The 16,304-nt window shown below is 48.1% G+C and overlaps 1 long non-coding RNA gene across 1 annotated transcript; it reads right to left on the bottom strand.

Moving 5' to 3' along the window:
• Positions 1 to 424: 424 nt before the first annotated feature.
• Positions 425 to 12,908, bottom strand: LOC131497898 (uncharacterized). The gene is made up of 4 exons (XR_009255209.1): positions 12,741 to 12,908; positions 11,499 to 11,656; positions 2,023 to 2,246; positions 425 to 872 (listed from the first exon to the last, which is right to left on the bottom strand). It is a non-coding gene; the product is annotated as an uncharacterized LOC131497898 (long non-coding RNA).
• Positions 12,909 to 16,304: the final 3,396 nt, after the last annotated feature.

Raw genomic sequence — 16,304 nt, 5'->3', positions numbered from 1 at the left:
TAGTGATTCAACATCTCTATACATCTGTCACCATATAATGCTATTACAATACCATTGACTCTATTCCCTATGCCGTGCCTTGTAGTGCTGTGACTGTAGTGCTGTGACTGTGCTGTAATTCATTCATTAACTGGAAGCCCATTATCTCCCACTCCCCTTCACCCGTTTTGTTCATCCCCTCACCCACCTCCCCTCAGGCAACCATCAGTTTGTTCTCTGTGTTTATAGGTCTGATCCTGCTTTTTGTTCGTTCATTCGTTTTGTGTTTTAGAGTCCGCATAAGAGTGAACTCATGGGGTATTTGTCTTTCTAGTCAGACTTATTACACTTAGCATAATACCCACAAGGTCCATCCATATGGTTGCACATGGCAAGATCTCCTCCTTCGTTATGGCTGCATGTATACACACACTCACACCCCACATCTTTTTCATTGATTCATTTATTGATGAATAAGGTACAAGGTATTGATGAATAAGACACATAGGTAGGAGTGTGGCCTCTTTAGATAAAGTCATTGGTCTGAGAAGGCCTCCCTGAGTTATGTTACTCATGCTGAGACCTGTGTGCCGAAGATAGCCCCGCACAGATTGAGGGAAAGGGCTTTCCAGGCCGAGGCCATGTGAATGCCAAAGGTCGGTGGTGAGAGAGATCTCCTCAGGAGGAACAGCCAAGAGGCCAGTGTGATCGGATGAAGCAATCAAGGGCAGGTTAGCAGGAGAGGAGTTGGGAGGGCAGGCAAGAGTCACATCACATGTCCCTCTGGGCCATCGTAAGGAGTTGGGATTTTCAGAGGAATGAGAAACTTTCAGAGGGTCTTGAACAGGTGAGTGTCATGGTCTGATTCCCACATGGCTCACTGTGCTGGGGAACTGAATGAAGAGGGGAGGAGTTAACAACAGGGGGCCAGTTAGGAAACTACAGCCATCTTCCAAACCAGATGGGACCTGCCTGAATGGAGGCCAGGGGGATGTTCACAAGAAGCTGGATCCGGAGCTCTTAATTCCAGAGCTCTTAATTCCAGAGCTCTAGCTGTCCACCTTGTGCCTGAGCCCTCTGCCACAAGCCAGGACGAGTGGCGGTGCCCAGCAGCACCCTTCGGCAGAGACAGGCACTCTGCGAGGAGTAATCCTGGGCAAGACCCAGCTCAACCCAGCCAGCCCAGCGCCCCAGGGAGCAGGTGGGGCTAGAAGGTGCGGCAGGGAGGAGGGTGGTGGGGGAGGGCCAGGAGACTCACTGTCTGGATGCTGGTCTCTCTGAGTGCATGCAGGGGAGATGGGGTATGTAAGTAAGGCCAGAGGCGAAGAGACATCCTTCCTTGGCCTCCTTTGTCCCAAACCCTCAAGGAGAGATGGAGGCAGAGTGGTCGGGATCTCAGAGAAAGAACACTTCACCTACTTCATCCAGACCTCCTGCTGCTCCAAGTTGAGGATCCTGCTTCCTGCCTCATTTTACCCAGAATGGCACCCTTCTGGATGAACCAGACAAGGATGAAGTCTTGTTCCTTTTCCCGATTGCCAGCCTACACGAATCCCCATATTTCCTTAGCCCATGTCTCCCTACCTCAGGGTAGGGGTGAGAAGGAAAGGACGCTCTCATGGTGGTGTATCCCTGTTGAGAGTTTTGCCCCAACTAGCTTGCCTTCAGCTTCCTCTCCTCCAACTGCCTGCATCCCGGCAGCTCCTGGACATGCCCACGACAGCCAGGCCTTACACATGCTCAGCTCCGCTGCTTCTGGGGAGGACAGAGTTTCTCTCCCCAACCCCCAAAAGACAGCCCCACAGGCAGGCGGGTTAGAGTCCCCCGGAGAGGAGGGGTAAGCGGGAGCAGCCCGACACACCTGCCTCATTCCTTTCCTCTTGTTCACCCAGGAGGGAGCTGTGGGGGCTGGGTTCCCCGCCCCCTTGCTCCCTCCCATCCCAGGGAGGAGGAGAAAAGAGGTAGGGGGGTGAGGAAGAGAGGCCTGAGTGGGGAGCACTCCCACCCCCAGCAGTGTCCACTGCGTATTAGCTTTGACCTCACCCTCCGGTGCCTTCCAGGCTTAAGGAGCACAGAGCCAGGGGGAGGAGAGACTGGAGAGATACAGGATCAGGGCTGGGGTAATGAGGTAGGAGCAGGAATACTGCAGAGCCTGCTGCTTCCAGAGAGGAGTGAGTGGTGGGGTGGGGCAGGGGCTGGACACCACGTTGTGGGGGGAAGGACATGTTTCAGTCAAGTCCTGGTGAGCTGATATATGCTGGCAGGATCTGTAAAGGAAGAGAGTGAAAGTTGGGGAAGGAACAAACAAGGTGTTACCCACTCCATATCGTCCCTCTGGGCCAGAAGCTGGCTAGGGTCTCAGGGCAAAAGCTGGACCCCACAACTGAAAAGGGGGATGTAGGATCTGGCAATGGTCCTAAAGGGAGATGTGGAGGTGATGAAGGGCAGGAAAATAGGGCCCAAGGGGCACGGGGCTTAGGCATCCTGGCTGAAGGGCGAGACAGAAATCAATGTGCTGACTGGAAATCGGGGGTGATGGAGGTAGATGGGAGGAAGAATTTGCCAAATAGCTTGGGGGGGAGGACCAGGGTTGCAATTTTGGAATAAGAACAGATGGTGGACCATAGATTAGAGGGGAAGGGAACTGTCCTGGTCCCCAATACCTTTCACCTTGATGGACCCTGGGTCACCTCCTTGCAGGAGGAAAAACTAGTATGGTTTAATAGAGCCTGGATGGCCCCAGCTGGAGGGAGGGGGAGAACTAACAGAGAATGAGGGTGGTGAACAGATCAGCAGGCAGTGGTCAGGCTAAGGGTCAGGGAGAGGCAGCCAGACCGGGGTGGGGATCAGAACCCAGGCATCCTGCTTTCCAGTCACCCAAGGTCCCAGGGCTGAAATAAGAGGAAAGAGGCAGAGGTAGAGGCCCTAACAACTCTAGGAAGACCCAGGATGAGAAGCTAGGTCAGCTTCTCCAAGCCCTCCTCCTCCCAGATCAATGCGCCCCCAGCTAGCCCCCGGCAGGGGGCCTTCCACGTTGGAGTTTGGCCAGGCTCTAGTCGCGGCCCCCTTCCTCCCCTCCACCACCCCCCCTTCTCATGTGGTTGCCGGCAGCTGCCTGCGGTCGCCCCAACCCCTGCGCTCAAGGCACGGGGACTTTCCAACAGGGGAAAAAATGACTTAATGAGAGTGGGAGCCGGGGGCGGGAGGGACAGGTCCCTGTAATCACCGCTCCACTGTGGGGCCTGTGCGCCTCCGGGGCCATTCCGGGCTTCCTGCTGCCAGCGCCCCCCTCAGGCTCTGTTGGGGAGGTGGACGGGCTGGGGACAGGGGGATCCCTTTTCAGGTTTCAGACTCTTTGGGCCCTCTGGCCACGTTTGCTCCCTAGGCTTGAAGTGCGTGGAAGCTGGGACGCCCCATGACCCCTCTCCAGACTTTGTCCTTGAAGTTGCGCGGGGGTGGAGGGGGATGAGTGGCAGTCTCTCCTAGGAGCCAGGGTTCTCTGCTGGTGGATTAGAGGGGTGAAGGATCAGGAGTAGAACCCTGTGCCACTTTGCGCCTGCGCACTTCGAAACTTCCCCGGTTACTGTGGCAACCAGGGCAGTCGAGGTGTGTCCGCGGGGCTGGGAGGCGCCCACTCCCCCTTTTCTCGCCGCCCTTCGGGCCAGGCCCGGCCGCTGCGGTGCGCGGGGGTGGGGGTGTGCCGTTACCATGGCAAGGGTGCGCTAGGAGGGCACATTCTTCCCCAGGGTGGGAGCGCCCTGGGGATACGAGAAGGGGGGGTGACGGGGGCGGCAGAAAGGGAAGCGGCGTGTGGTGGTGGAGGGAGGGTCATAACGAGGGGAGGAGTCTCGGACAGGATGAACCAGGGCTCCTTGGGGTTGGGGTGGGGAGTTTGGAATCTACCCCCCTCTGCCTAGCTCTCCAGAGACGTCCAGCTCCTCCTCCGAAACTCTCGCTAGGGTTCAAGCCCCTCCATCCCCACTTTCCGGGGAAGGGATCCCCTACTACCGAATGGAAGGTCTTTTAGCTTCCCCCTGAGACCAGGCTCTGCGAGCTTAGTGTTTGTCCCTTTCCTCCCCCCACCCCAAGCGAAGCTGCAGCCCAGACTGCGACCTGAAGCCCTGCAATTAAGCCCCTCGCCCGCCCCTGCGCCGCCCGCCGGCCCTCTGCCAGACCGGGCCTGCACCGTCAATTACAGCCGTGCGCAGCAGCTGATTACTCCGGAGTCAGGGAAGCAGCCGGGGTGGGGACAGCTGGCAGGCCAAGGGGGCGGGGTCCCTGGGGTTGTCCCCGGCCCAGGATCCTTAATTGGAACTTCGAACTGTGGCCCTCTAGCCCAACTTCTCCCCTGCAGGCAACATGGGGGGGACAGGTCTAGTTAGTGCTCTGTCCGGCTGTGCCTCAATTTCTCTCTTCTTGAATGCACACCGCACCCGGGCAGAAAGAGTGCAGGGAGGTTGTGTGTGGTGTGGTGTGGTGTGTGTGTTGGACGTCTGGACTCGAGGGCTGGGTACTCCAGAAGCTCAAAGCCCTCAAGGCCGGCTCTCTTTCCCGCCGCAGACAGTCGCGTGGGTCTCCCCTGGCCCGGAGCCCCACCCGGTGGACCTGGCTCTGTTTTGCTGAGCCAGCCTCAGGGTGGCTGCCAGCCCATACTTTGCTTTTGTGCGAATCAGAGTCCCTTCTGAGCAGGAGGCTTCTCTCTCCTCACTTCTGCCCTACAAGGGAAGGCAAACTAGGACCCTGCAGAGCAGCGATGGTGGCGTATTCTGCCATCACCCTCGCCCCCTGCATCTCGTCTTCGCTCTCTCCCTGCCTGCAGGCCTGGAGGGGCTGGGGTTGAGCTAGCGTCTCCCGCGGTCCAGCTCCCCACATCTGGCCGGCAGCTGGCACCCGCCCACTGCGTACTGCTGTGGCCCCAGCGCCCTCTGTTGGTGAGGAGCGGCGGTGCACTAGCTTTCGAGCCTGGGCCGCCCGCAGCCGCCGCCACCACCACGGGTCTCGCTTCAGTTCTTCGGGTCTCGAGGTCCACCCATTCGGCGACCCTTGTCCTGGGGTACAACCTGACTCCTTCAGCTCTTCGAATTCTGCCGGCCGTGGCCTCGATGACCTTTCCTCTGTGTACTTGAAACCTTGTTCCCTGTGACTTAGCTATCCCCCAACCTCTCATCCTCCCTAGTCGTCCCTGCTTCGTGGGCAAGTTCTGAGGCGCGGTCTCTCTGCGCCCAATGCAAAAGTCCTCAAATAGGAACATGATTACATAAATCAACGCCCATCTGCTCAATGGAATTCTTCACAGCGTCCTTAAAAGTGAGGTGGTTGAAGCATATTTAGTGACTGAGACAATGTTTGCTCTATATGGTGTGTGTGTGTGTGTGTGTGTGTGCGCGCGCGCGCGCGCGCGCAAGATACAAAATAGCACAGGGCAGGATCCTTCCTTTAGTGCAACAAAAATTTATAGATGTGATTTGAATTTTAAAAGTCTAAAATAAGCAGCAAATTGCTAATGGAAACTATTTCTGGATGATGGGATTATAGGTGGTTTAAAATTTGTTCTATCTACATTTTTGTTTATAATGAACATGTATTACTTGGGCACAATAATAATTCCAGATTCAGAATATTTTTGGCCCCAAATGTGAGCATTGCATATAATGAGAATGTACTAAACTTAAGAAAGGAACCTTCTAAAACTAGGAATTAGGGAGATCTGCTCTCCTGACAAGAGCTAATATGATTATGTCATTAGGATTTTCTTCTTAAAATCATGATGGTTTGTAGTGAAAGCAGGTTTCCAGCCTCTGAATCCCAAGGCCCAGGATGCCAAGAAGTTGTAGAAATCCATAGGCACAGCCAGCATTCTCGTGAATAACTGATTTAGCTCCCATTATGCCGCATATGTAAACAGCTGTTGCCCTGATTGATAACATAGAAACAATTTTGTAAGTTTAATACTTTTTTTTTCTCAGTCTTGCTCCTCTTCCATCTCTTTGCAACATGACACATCTTTAACTGCCCTCTCCTTAGAAATATTCTATTTTGTGCACTGGCTGACCACGCCCCCTCACTCCCCACTGCCTCAGGGATTTCATTCACTCCTTCCTTGTCTTTTTTCTTTTTATTTGATGTAAAAGAAAAATTACAATATACAAAGAACTTTCCCCTTCCTTGAACCACTTGGGAGTAAGTTGCTTACATGATGTCCCATCACTCCATATACCTTGGTGTATATGTCTCACAAAAAAAGGACATTCTTGGGGCACCTGGGTGGCTCAGTCGGTTGAGTGGTTGAGTGTCTGACTTCAGCTCAGGTCATGATCTCACAGGTTCATGAATTCACACCTCCCGTAGGGCTCTGTGCTGACAGCTCAGAGCATGGAATCTGCTTCAGATTCTGTGTCTCCCTCTCTCTCTGTCCCTTGCCCACCCACGCTCTCTCTCTCAAAAAATGAATAGATTTTTTTAAAGGACATTCTCCTACATAACAATGCAATGCTCATGATCAGGAAATTAACATTGATACATTCATATTGTCTAATACCCAGACCTTATTGCACTTTCATCAATTGGCCTAATGATGAAAGGATCCAGGTCCAGAATTATTCATTACGTTCAGTTATCATGTCTTTCCAGACTCCTTCAGTCTGAGACAGTGTCTAAGGTTTCTTTTGCTTTCATGATCAGGACAATTCAAAAGACTGCAGACCTATTATATTGCAGAATGTCTCTCAATTTGGGTTTATCTGTTGTTTCCTCATGATTACATCAGGGGTATGCATCTTTGGCCCCATTATTATAGGCGTGAGTGTTCTACTTGTTGAATCGTTATTTATTTTGATGCTCAAAAATTTCCCAGATTTGGCCACCTGCCAAGCTGGCTTCTATCATAATTCTTTGAGCACTTCCTTACTTCCAGGCTCATCTTGTACTTTCTCTGCTCCAGCCCTGCAACCAGCCATTTATCCAAGGCACCTTTGTTCCTTTTTAATGGAGAGTGATATTTAGAAATCAAGATCTGGGTGCTAGGTGTGTTCATTGTTCTTGGAGTGTCACTGCTTTTGGGCCTCTCAGTGGACAGTGCTAGGAAATATATATACACACACACACACACACACACACACACACACACACTTCTATTTATTGATAGATCAATCAATCTCTCTATGAAGAAAGCCAAGAGTGCACACCATACCTTCAATTCCAGTCCAACACCACAAGGTTTATTCTAATTTTCTCCCTTTTTGGGGTGCCTGGGTGGCTCGGTTGGTTATCTGACTTCGGCCCAGGTCATGATCTCATGTCTCATGGGTTCAAGCCCCACATCGGGCTCTGTGCTGACAGCTCAGAGCCTGGAGCCTGCTTCAAATTCTATGTCTCCCTCTGTCTCTGCCCCTCCCTTACTCTCTCTCTCTCTCAAAAATAAACAAACATTTAAATATTTTCATTTTCTCCCTATTTCTGTGATGTCCTCCTCCCTTGTTAGAAGGGTTATTTAATCCCTTTGTAAATCGCTGCCATTACTGCTGCTCCCTCCACTCCCCTTGCAGACTTCAGCTTCTCCCATCTCAGCCTTGATAGCCTATGCTAGGCTAATGCACCCCTGCCCCTTGCCCCCACAGGAGTGCTTTACTTTGGGCCCCCATCATGGCTTGGGAGCCAAATTATTCCTTCCAGGCAGGAAAGCTGGGGACAGTTTTACTCTTTCTTGAAGCTCTGGATATAATTCTCAATTCTCTCTATTCAGTAAATGGCAACTGCTCTCCTAGCTGCTCCTATTAAAAGCTCTGGAGACATTGGACTCCTTTATTTCTCTGACACCTCACATGCAATCTATCAGAAAATCCTGTCGGTTCTCCTTCTGTTTATTTCTAGAGTCTGATCACATGTCATGTCCTCCCTCATCACCATCCTGGTCCAAGCCACCCCGGGTCTCTTGCCTTGAATGACTGCAGTTGTCTGCTAGTTGGTCTCCCTGCTTCTGCCCTTGCACACCCCCAGTCTACTCTATATATAGCAGCCAGAACAATCCTTTTAAAGTGTTAGTCATGTCGTGTGCTTCCTCTGCTCAAAATTCTCCAAAGTCTTTCTATCTCATTCAGAACAAGAGCCAAAGTACTTGCAATGACTTGCAAGGCCCTACAGGATCTGGCTCCCACTCCCACTCCCACCTTTACCTCTTTTCCTACTCTTGCCCTTACCCATTTACTTTAGCCACACTGTTTTCCTGGCTGTTCTTTGCGGAAACCAAATTGTCCTGCCTCAGGGCCTTTGCACTTACTATTCCCTCTGCCTGAAATAGGTTTCCCCTAGTAACCATGTGGATGTTGCCTCTCTTCATTCAGGACTTCACTCAGATATCTCCTTACAAGAGGGGACTTTGCAGAACAACCTATCTTATCTAAAACAGCAAACTTCCTCTTCCTTTTCCCTTGCTTTATTTCTCTTCATAGTACACATCACATATCTGACATATTTGTGTATTTGTTTACTGTCTGCCTCTGTACTCTATAATGGAAACTCCACGAGAGCTGAGCCCCTCTTTTATTTTTTTTGTTGTATGTCTATGGCAAGAATGGTACTGAGAACATAGTAGGTACTCTAACAAGTGAATGAATAAATGAATGAACGTCTATGACAATGACTACCAATTTGTCTTCAGGCCCAGCCTAGGACTTTTCTTGAAGTTCTGGCTGCCAGTTAGATATGTTCTGATGTGGGTCTGTGGCACCACAAACTGAAGCTTTATTAAAGCAGGTTCATTATCTCATGTATGTATTTATTAATTTAGAACTGAGACTTTGTTTTCCCCACTGCTGTCTTCCCAATGCCTAGAACAGTGCCTGGCATAGAGGAGGCAATTAATAGTTGTTGAATAAATGAATGGAAGATTTCCCCCTCCAAACTGTTTTCCCTGACTTGCTTGTTTCTCTTTGTAACATTATTGTTTTCCTAGTTGCTAAGACTCAAAACTCTGTCAACGTGGACTTTCCCTTCTCTTCTTTTTTCCATATTCAGTCAGTGGCCAAAAGCTGCTGTTTCTCCCACTTCTTTGGCACTGGCAATATTGTGCTTCATCATACACCCCAAACGTCATGAAGACCTCCCAACTGGCCTCTCTCATTCCTGTTTTTCTCTCTTCAATCTATCTTTATCAGATTTTTCTATTTTTCTCGCCCATAAATTGCTCTGATCATGTCACTTCCTCTGGCTGAAGATTTCAATGGGTCTTTGTGCCGACTAGGGTTCTTAATTGCAGACAACAGAAATGGACTCTGGTTCACTTAAGTAGAAGATAAATTTCCTGGAATGATATCCGGAAACACACAAAATTGACATGAAGCCTCCAGAATCAGACTCGGGAAACAGTCAGGAACCAAGACAGGCTAAGGAACCAGAACTCAGTCAGGTCTTGCCTTAGGATCAACTTGATTAGGGGACTCTGCTGTTTCAGTGTAACATGGTGTGCAAAGGAGAAAAACTGGAGGTGATGGCTTGTGGCATATCATGGAGGGCTTCAGGGAAACAAATCATAAGAGACTCTTAAAAATAGAGAACAAACAGAGGGTTGATGGAGGGAGGTGGGTGGGGGATGGGCTAGATGGGTGATGGGTACTAAGGAGGGCACTTGCTGTGATGAACCCTGGGTATTGTATGTAAGGGATGAATCACTGAATTCTACTCTTGAAACCAATATGGCACTATATGTTAACTAACTAGAATTGCAACAAATTTGAAAAGAAAAAAATAAATAAAATAAAAAGCCGTCTTGGACATCCAGCCCAGATGAGCCTTCCGATGACTCCAGCCCCAGCTTCAATCTGACTGCAAATGCATGACAGACCCCAGTGAGAAGTGCCCAGCTGAGTGGAGTCAACCCATAGGACTGTGAAAGATAAAAATAAAATTTTATTTTAAGCCACTAAATTGGGGGCGGGCTGTTTGTTACACATTAATAGAGAACCAAAACTTGTCCCTTGGTGGTCCGTGTTCTGCTCTCTCTGGAATGCTTCCCCACTGTCTTTTTTTTATTTTTATTTTTATTTAAATTCCAGTTAGGTAACATACAGCGTAATATTAGTTTCACCACAGCAAGTGCACTCCTTAATCCCCACCAATTTCCCCCACCCTCTCCCCCACCTCCCCTTTGGTAACCATCAGTTTGCTCCCTACAGTTAAGAGCCTGTTTCTTGGTTTGCCCCTCTCTTTCTTTTTTTCCCCTTTGCTCATTTTTTTCCTTAAATTCCACATATGAGTGAAACCGTATGGTATTTGTCTTTCTCTGACTGACTTATTTCACTTAGCGTAATAACTCTCCAGCCCCTTCCATGTTGTTCCAAATGGCAAGATTTCATTCCTTTTTATAGCTCAGTAATATTCTGTTGTGTATATACACGCCATCTTCTTTATCCATTCATCAGTCAATGAACACGTGGGCTATTTTCATAGTTGGGCTATTGTCGATAATGCTGTTATAAACATCAGGGTGCGTGTATCCCTTTGAATTAGCATTTTTGTATTCTTTGGGTAAATGCCTAGTCCCCACTGTCCTATATTACCCATGTAGCCACTCATATCTGCACTTGTCAGAATCCTTTTGATGAGTGTGCCAGAGCACAGAGGAAAGAGCCAGGCTTTCAGGTCCATGTGTGGGATGGGAGGGGCTGAATCTAGTTTAGCCTTTCTCTATCCCTGTGACCTCAGGCAGAATAATTAATTTCTCTGGACCTCAGTTTCTGTATCTGCCATCTGGAAATTAGAAAACCTTTCTCCTGGATTTGTTTGAGGACAAGATATGAAATCTGTAAAATATCCATGTGTCTCATTTTAGTTTCAGTGAACGGTAGCCTTTAGCAGATACCAAGCCTTCTAGGCCTGCATCACTGGCATTCCTGAGGTCTACCTGTTGTCACTTATGAACTAAATAGTTTTGGACAAATCCCTTAAACTTCTCTGAGCCTTACCCTCCTCACATGTAACATGGGTTTGATGATAATATCTGTATAATGGGGCTTCTTGACGGGGCTAAAGCCTAGGCTGTCTTGTGGTGTGAGGAGACACTGCCCCCTCGAGGCAGAACGCCCAAGACCCTTAAGCCACATCCCTCAATCTGCAAGGCATCAGGAATCCTCTGGAAGAAGACAAAAACTATGCCCGCAATTGGGGTTCAGGAATGAACAAACATGTCTAGTGGGGAGAGAGAATGTGGCAGATGCTAGGCTGCTCGGAGGAACAGCAGAGGCCCCGAGAGTTCATCACCCAGAGAGAGAAAGAGTTTTCGATGGAGCGGGAAGGGGCACACTGAACAAAGCAGGGGGAGAGGTGTTACTTGGAATGGTGTGAAGCTGGGCATGACCACCTTGTGAATCAGCACATCCCCATCCTCTACTCTCCCAGGGCCTTCCTGGTGGAGAAGGAAAGATCTGGGGTATAAGAGCACAGGCAGGGGTCACCAGGGACATACACCTCTATCATGGGAACCCTTATGAAAAGCTGAGAAGAAGCAGCAGAAGATTCTTTCTTACCTCAGAAAGGGAGAGGTGTGCCAGGAGTCCATGGGCACAGGAATCCCTGGGCCAGTGAGCATGTAGACAGGCTAGCCATGATGTTGAGGTGGGTGGCATTGGGGAGTAGCCCTGACCACCTGGGAGGCAACCCCACTGGGCTTCTTCTTGGATTCCCACTAGAATCAAGGAGACAGGGAAATCCAGGAAGTTACAGATTAGCACATACTGTGTGATTCCAGGTGCATCCTGTGCAAAAGCAAGCAAGCAAAATTAATTTCAGCTATTAGAAGGCAAGATAGTGGTTATCCCATAGTGGGAGTATGATTAGAAAGAGACATGAAGGGCATTCTGGGGGCTGGTAATGTTTTGCTTCTTCATCATGGAGCTGGTTATACAGTCAGTGTGTTCATTTCATAAGAACTTAAGTGCACTTAAGATTTGTGCACTTTTCTGTATGCTACTTTGGTAACAAGTTAACATACACACAACTGTTTGGGAAAAGGAGGATGAACAGTCATTTTCCACTTCAAGCCCTCTGAGGTGTAGCCATATCAGGGAAGTGGGGTAAGAGATTAGGGGATTGGAGGCAGGGACCACCTGGTATCTGGCCAGACTTATTTCATTTCTCCCTCCATTCATTCACTCACTCAGTTATGGTTTATTAAATTAAGTACCTCCTACACACTGAACACCGCACAACATATAAGGGGTTAAAAAATTATTAATAGCTATAACTTCCATTTATTGAATGCTTATTTTGGAGTAGGCACTGAATATACACCCAATCCTCATAATCCTGTGAAAGTATTAATATCCTTATCTATCAGTTGAGTCTCAGAAAGGTTAAGCAAGTTGTTCAAGGTCACACAGCATAGAAAGTGTCTGGATTTGCATATGAACATGAGTCTTGTGAACCCAAAGATGGAATACTTTTCATTGAGCTACAGTGTCCTCTAGGTATCTAGGAGTCTGCTGACAAATTGCTTTACCACGTAATGAGGCCTTACAGTCAGACTGGTCACATCCTTTCCCACTTTCAACAGACTCCTCCATTTTTGAGCCTGTTTCCCCATCTGTACAACCAGGGTAAAAACCACGCCTTTCTCTTGGGGTTATTGTGGGAATTAAAAGACATGACGTGTATAGAGCCCAGTGTCCGGCAGTCATTAATATTTTTGAGTCCTTATCACCCATATACGACAGAACCGGACCAGGGTCAGGTTGAAGGCGGATCCCCACCCCTCCGCTCCTGATCCGAACCTCGGGCCTGATGGACCTAAGTGCGCCTTAACAGCCCGGTCCATGCTGCTAGAAAACGTGCCAGGTGAAGAGCTCTCATCCCAAACACTTCCCAAGAAAGTCACCACCAGGGAAAGTCACCACCAAGAGTCCCGCGGGGGCTGCTCTCCGGGGTTAGCCGGGACAGGCGAGAAGTCGTGATATCGCGAGACCTGGTGGGATGAAAGGGTTTTCAGGACGGAAGTGAGGGGCGGGTCCGAGGGAGCGCGCTCCTTTTGAAACCGGAGGTGGAGATTTACCGATCTTAAAGGTGGGCTGGAAGCATCTGACACTCCGGACCTCGAGTGGGGGCCACAGGAGGGGGCAAGTGGGTCGGCGGGGACCTCTGCGTGGGGTTTGGCTGGCAGTGGCCACAGCTTTTTTCACTGGGCACGCTTTGGGCCGGCCACGAGCTGTGAGCCATGCTGGCCAGGCCGCTGAACCTCCCTCCAAACGTGAGTAACCTTTCCTCCCTCTTGGCTCGACTCAGCCGTATAAAGAGCCCTTTGTAGCCTTAGGTGATTTGCAATGCTGACGCAACTTCATTTTCTGGATCCTCACTCTCCCAGGCCCCCTCTATGGCCATGGAAGAGGTCGTGTTTTTATAAAGGTAGTAAAACCTGGCATTATTATTATTATTATTATTATTATTATTATTATTTCGGGGGAGAGAGAGTGCGAGTGGTGGAGGAGCAGAGAGAGAGGGAGACAGAATCCCAAGCAGGCTCCGCGCTGTCAGCACAGAGCCCCACATGGGGCTTGAACCCACTAAACGTGAGATCATGACCTAAGCCGAAATCAAGAGTCAGACGCTTAACCGACGGAGCCACCCAGGTGTCCCCAAACTAAGACATTTTAACCCAACTCTGTTAAGACCACTAGTGGTCTCTTTTCACCTATGACTTCCCTATCGGGGGAGGAGGGCACTGAAGTAGCCATGAGCATTTTTAGGCATTTTGGAGTAGGGAATACACTTAATTTGAGTTAAGTAGGACACATATATTAGGTTCCTGTATATAGTTAAGTTATTGCTCACCTTCCCAGTGTAGTAGAGGCTTCTAGAATACTTCTAACCCCCACTGTGCTGAATCACAAGCATGGTGACCTGAAGGGACCAGAGGTCCTTTGTTCCTAGAGTGTCCAGCACCAGAAGAATGAAGAGATATGAAAGATTAATCACTGCACAAGAAAATGCGGAAGTCCTTGAAATCGTATAGCTCATAAAGAAAAGAAACTTGATGGAGATTTCCCCAAACTTGAGAATGATTTTAAAATAATAAGTGGGGATGACGGAGGAACCTTTTTGAACTAGGAATAATAAAGAGCAAATTTTGATCAACAGTGAGAGAAAAAGACTGAATCATCTTCCTTCATAGAAAACATTACAAACTTGTTTGAGGAAACCATTAAAGAATTTGTAGCCAAAAAACGTAGTGGACAAAAAATGGATAGTGGCATGCCAGGCAATTAATATAACAAATGTGTAATTTTAAAAAAAGTAAAAGAAAAATTTTTTACATTACCTTTTTAAAATTTGTAGTTTGATGTAATTTCTCATTATAAATATTCACATCTGTACCTAATTTTGTTCTTAAAATTTTATATTCTTTTTCTTAAAGGGGTCCTATGAAATGATAAAAACTTCAGGCCCCACAAAATCTAGATACACCCTTGTGCAGTTGTCATTTCCTCCTAATCACTCTGATCAGGGCAAGGCATGTGTTTATTCTTGTAATTTCTGAGATGAGCAGATGGAAGCCTGGAGAGGTTAAGTTGCTACTGTGACTGGCAGAATGAGAATTAGAACCCAGTCTTTTTGGTTCTCAGTTCAGACATCTGGTCACTATGGACAAGTGCCCTATTCCAAAAGCTTTTCCCTTTAGTTTTCTGTGAATAGGGCTTCAGTGCATCTACTTGGCTTGCCCTTGGGTTCTGGGTTGTACGTAGTTCAGGTGAGAGGTGCAGCGAAGCTAAAAGGGGACAAGTTCTGTTTCCGAAGCGCCCCCACATCTCAGATGATGGCAGCCTGCTCTGTGGCCTTCCATCCGCCGCTCCCAGCAACGAAAGGCCAGCATTTGGTGAGAGAGAACCAAGAGCTGTGGCCACAGGTCCTCAGTCTGTGTCAGGGTGAGAAGTGTGGAATCCTTGAACAGAAACAGAATCAGCTGGTGAACCGGCTGTGTGTGAATATTCATGCGAACATGTCTTTTGTTATTTCCCAAGCCAAGTATATTTTTGGTCGGTTTCCTTGGAGACTTGAGAATAAGGAGAGGTCTTACCAAGTGTAGGATAATTTTGCTAGCTCTACTTCCTTTCCAGTTCCCAAAATTAGTCACTCCATCTCACTACCTGGACTGATTTTGTCCAAGGTCACCAACAACTTCTTTGTTGCTAAATCCAACTTTTCAGTCCTTACCTTAATTGACTGTCCCCTGCTATTGGTGGGGTCTTTTGAAATGCAAATCTGATCATCTCCACTTAAAAATCCCTCAGTGGCTCCCCGTTGCTTTTAGGATTAAGATACAAATCTCTAACTTGCACGGTCTGCCCGTCCTCTTCCGTCCAGTCACACACACTGAATCTTTTCTCCAGAGGCCAGTGCTCTTTTCTAGATACCAGGATTTTTTTTTCTAATTTTTTTTTTTTAAAGTAAACTCTACCCCCAACTTGGGGCTTCAACTCATAACCCAAGATCAAGAGCCACATGCTCTACAGACAGCTAGCCACAAGGCTTTTGCACAGGTTACTATATAATACATTATATTATATACTATGTGTGTGTGTGTGTGTGTGTGTGTGTGTGTGTGTGTGTGTATACACACACCAGACCTACTATTTACCAGACATTGTTTTGGTGCTGGGACTACAGCAGTGAACAAAACTGGCAAAAATTGCTGCCATTCTGGAGCTCACCTTCTGGTGATTGTTTTTTACTGGAATGTTCCTCCCCCTCCCTCTTTTGCTTGCATGGTAAGGAGTTTATTTATTCCTATTTATTATTTCTATTTTTAAAAAATTTTTAATGTTTTTATTTATTTTTGAGACAGAGAGAGGCAGATCATGAGCAGGGGAGGGGCAGAGAGAGAGGGAGACACAGAATCTGAAGCAGGCTCCAGGCTCTGAGCTGTTAGCACAGAGCCTGACGTGGGGCTCGAACTCACAGTGAGATCATGACCTGAGCTGAAGTTGGATGCTTAACCGACTGAGCCACCCAGGTGCCCCTATTATTAGTTTTAAGTAATAGCTCTGTTAAGCTATAATTCACATACTATAAAATTCACCCACTGGAAGTATACAGTTAAACTTAGTATATTCATAGTGTGTAACCATCACCACAATCAATTTCAGAACCTTTTTATTACCCTAGAAAGAAACCTGTACCCATTAATAGCCAGCTCCCCCTACCTTCCACAAATTCCCCCGCCCTAGGCAACCAGTCTACTTTCTGCATCTGCAAAATTGCCAAACCTGCATTTCTTATAAATGGAATCGTACATTATGTGACCTCTTGTGACTGGCTTCTTTCACTTAGCATAACGTTTTCAA

The sequence above is a fragment of the Neofelis nebulosa genome, chromosome 2, assembly GCF_028018385.1.
Source record: "Neofelis nebulosa isolate mNeoNeb1 chromosome 2, mNeoNeb1.pri, whole genome shotgun sequence".
In the NCBI taxonomy this organism is placed as follows: domain Eukaryota; kingdom Metazoa; phylum Chordata; class Mammalia; order Carnivora; family Felidae; genus Neofelis; species Neofelis nebulosa.
This window is presented reverse-complemented; position numbering and strand designations above follow the sequence as displayed.